Here is a 4,104-nt window from a genome sequence, read left to right as displayed (position 1 = left end):
TTTTCTCTTTCTGGAATTTTTAAATTTTGATAAAATTTTTTTTTTTTTTTTTTTTTTTGGTCTTTTTGAGGCAGGGTCTCCTGTAGCCCCAGCTGTCCTGGAACTCACTATGTAGACCAGGCTGGCCTTGAACTCACAGAGATCTGCCTGCCTCTGCCTCCCGAGTGCTGGGATTAAAGGCATGTACCACCTTATATAATCCTTTTCCTCTGGATGATCTTTAATTTTCCTAAGTTTGGATTTTTAGCAGTGTAACTGTGGCATGCTTTGTTCTGGTTTACTTTTTATTTATTCTGTTTATTTCCATGGTCTTTAATCATAGACTGAAATCATTCAATGATTTCTGGAAGTTCTCTGTCAGGAGCTTTTCAAATATTTGCACTGACCTGTGCTCCTGTCCTTCTGTTCTAAGATTCCTAACACACAGCCATCCCTTCAGTGTTGTTCCATAGGTCTTTGATGGTCTGATTGATGTTTGCTAGCAGTTTTCTTTGTATTCCAGCTTACTAGTTACATGGTGTAGGACTTGGTCCTTTGCTTCTCTACTTTGTGTCAGTCTAGCATTCATTTTAGCATATGGACTCTTGGTTTCTGATATTGTACTTTTATTTGAGCTTACTTATTTAGTTCTTTTAAAATATTGTATGTATTATTATTATTTTATATATATGAGTGTATTTCCTGCATGTGTGTAAGTGCACTCATGTCATGCAATGCCTGAAGAGGTCAGAAGAAGGTATCAGATCCCCTGAAACTGGAGTCGTGGTTGGTTGTTAGCCACCATGTGGGTGCTGCAAGAGCAGTCAGTGCTCTTAACTACTGAGCCATCTCTCCTGCACCACATTTGGTTTCTTTTTTTAGAATATTCATATCTCTACTCAGATTTCTTAAATACTGACATCTCTAGCTTTACTTTTCTACCAGATCTTTTAACATATTTATCATAATCATTCCAAATTCCTTGAAGAATTAATCCAACATTTGGGGATGCTTATATATCTCCTTCTGTTGACATGCTATTCTCTTGATAAGTAATTCTATTTTCAAATTCTCACAGAATTCTAAATTTAAATAATTATTGATTCAAGTATTCCATACAAAGTATTTTGATCATATTCAGACCCTTTCCCCATCTCCGTGCTCACCTGCCCCCTCACTTCATGTCCTCTATTAGCAAATGAATAAACCACATCCATCTTACACAACACATCTCAACTGGGTGCCAAAGAAATTATATCTAGTTGAAATGTCAGTGACCTATAATTCTTACATACAGGTGGGCCAAAGTAAGGGCCCAGTCCTTTTCCTCTGTACATAGTTCAGAATCAGTATATGCCCAGGTTTCTTGGAATGCAATTTTTATACTTGTTTTCTGCTTCTCTTACACACTGCTTAGGATTGTCAAGTAGGGATTTCCTTCTTACTTAGTGATCAGAAGCACTTGTGTTTCCTCATCAAAGTCAGTTATTTGCAGAACGAGTACATTCAGGTTACACTTGGGCTGTTTCAGGGCATCACACAGCACAATCACAACCTTGTGGCCCAAAGCACTCTCCAGTAGGTTGATTCCCCACAGGGTTTTACTGTGGGTAAAAGCAGAGGCTAGGTCCTCACAGCAGGCAGCAGTTAGCTCACAGGCCTCTAACCTAAGACTCTCTAAGTGGCAGCTGGGATGTTTCACAGCTTCGCATAACAGCTTTGCATCAGTGTCCTCTAGCTTATTTTCTGAAATCTGTAGACTTCTCAGGTTCCTATTGCTGCTGAGGGCTGCAGCCTGGTCTTGATAGCCTCTGAATGATGATGATGTCAGGACTGACCGTTGGTATGTTGTGCAGTGGCTACTTCCTGGCTCAGCATCAAGAGTGGTGCTCCAGGTTGTGGCACTTTGGCATGGTCACAACTACCACCTGACTGCATGTGCTGCCTGGCCCTCTCGCCTGAGTTCGGTGGCCATGGGGCATGGGCATTGGTCAGCCAGGCCAAGGTCAGGGCCTCACTATGATTGTATGTGAATAATCTTGTGTAAGCGAATTTAGAGTAAAAAAAAAAAAGCTGGTACTTATTTCTGTAAAAACACACGATATTTTATTTCTCAGATTGCTATCTGTGTGCTTGTATGTGTGTGCATTCTGGTTAGCAAAGTAATTTAAATTTTAACATAGGTGGGTTCTTTAATATCTCTCTTTTTATGACTTCCAATTGCCAGCGTTTGAACCACTGTGAAGTTTCTACCTCCAGCTTTCAGGTTTTCATTAAATATCTCTCCATTCTTACTCTCCATCCACTGTTCTTGGTAGCTACTGTCTTGGATTTAAGAAAGATCCTATCATAGATAAGGACTCCCAGCTGTGTTGAAAGGAAGGTACAGTTTATGCTCTGGGGCATCTCAGAGCTCTGATTTGCCAAGCAAGACTCACACAGCCTTCTGGAAGTGGTTAAAGTTCCCTGCTTTCTCACACTCCTAATTACAGTGGATTTTCCTCCCTCTGGCTTTTCTACTAGAGGTGAAGGGAACCATCTATGTTTCGTTTCCTATGAAAAAACTTACCAGTGCTAAAATTGTGTTTACTCTTCTTTGTGTTCTCCACAACCCAGTGTATTAAAGTGAAAATTACAAAAGTGCACTCTTACTCGCATAGCCTTTATTTGTTATCAGTGCAGAAGTAACTACGTCTAATGATTTGTTTGCCCTTAACCAGAAACAGAAGTTGATTTTCTGTTATTCCTGCCCATCATGTCTTTTGACCAAAATTTGTATTTCCTGTGTACAAAATTATCACTTTTAAATCCTGATTCCTTATATGGATCTGCTGAGGTCACTGAGGATCTGCTGTCCTCAGAATTTCAGTATTGTAGGTGGAAAGAACTCATCCACTTTTGTTTTGTTTTTGGACATGAAAAAAAAAAGTTCTTGTTGGAATATATTCCCATTCAACCAGGCATCTCTCGGTAAATAGTAATTGGCAGTTAGCTCACTTGAAGCCAATCTCAGGAATGATTTCCTTTCTAGTGCACTCCTGGGACTATATCTCATGGACACTGGAGCAATTGAGCAAAATTAAGAGATACTTCATTCTACTGGAAAGTCCTGAACTGCCAGTTACCCTGAAGTTACAGTTTAGTTTTAACTTTCTATAAACAAACAAGATACAAACCAAAAAAAAAAAATCTTGATAGATTGACCTAGACTCTGTAAATGAAGTAGGGACTCTTCAATACTTGAGAATCAGTTAGAGGTGGTAGTTAGCTTAAAGAGTTAGTACAACATGGTTGGCCCTGGGTCTCAGCAAGCCAATTTTTACACAAAGATGGTGTCAAACTGTCTCATGGAACCCCTATATCCTGCTTGCTACATGTATTTCTGTAGTTCATGCACACCCGGGAGGCACTGCTTATCAAGATTAACATTGCCTCAGATAACTTCTGTATAATTCAAAGGAAGACAGACTAGGAGTTTGTTTCTATTTTTTGTTTGACGCTATGGGAAAAGCTTAATAAAATTTAAACAGACATTCGAAATAATTTCCTTAGAATCCAGTGACTGTTTTGATCTTGACAAGAATATTACAGGGACTGGAGAGATGACTAAGAGCACTGGATGTTTTTGCAGAAGACCAGGTTCAGTTCCTAACACCCACATGGCAGCTAACAACTCCACCCTAACTCCAGTTCTAGGGGATCCAATGCCTTCTTCTGACCTCCATGGGCACTGTACAACATGGGTGCACTTACATACATGCAGGTAATATACTCATACACATAAACTAAAAATAACTTTAAAAAGAATATTACACAGTGTCAACAGGGAATTCACATTTTTTTTGCACTAAATTGCAGTTAGAAACAATCAAACAACAACTTGTACTGAGAACTTCTGTGAGGAGCATGATGATGTGGCTTTATGTACATGATGCAGTCTCTGTAGTAAAAAGGATTGAATTCCAAATCAGAACATTAATGTATATAAATAACAAAAAATATTTGGTATTTTGGAGCTATTTATTTATTTATTTATTTATGATGGAGTATCATGTAGACCAAGCTGGCCTCAGACTTACTATGTAGCAGGGGGTAACCAACTTCCCATCCTCTTGCCTCTACTTT

Source organism: Nannospalax galili, unplaced genomic scaffold (assembly GCF_000622305.1).
Source record: "Nannospalax galili isolate Female #2095 unplaced genomic scaffold, S.galili_v1.0 scaffold1191, whole genome shotgun sequence".
Lineage (NCBI taxonomy): Eukaryota > Metazoa > Chordata > Mammalia > Rodentia > Spalacidae > Nannospalax > Nannospalax galili.
The sequence above is the reverse complement of the archived record's forward strand: the minus strand, read 5'-3'. Positions refer to the sequence as shown.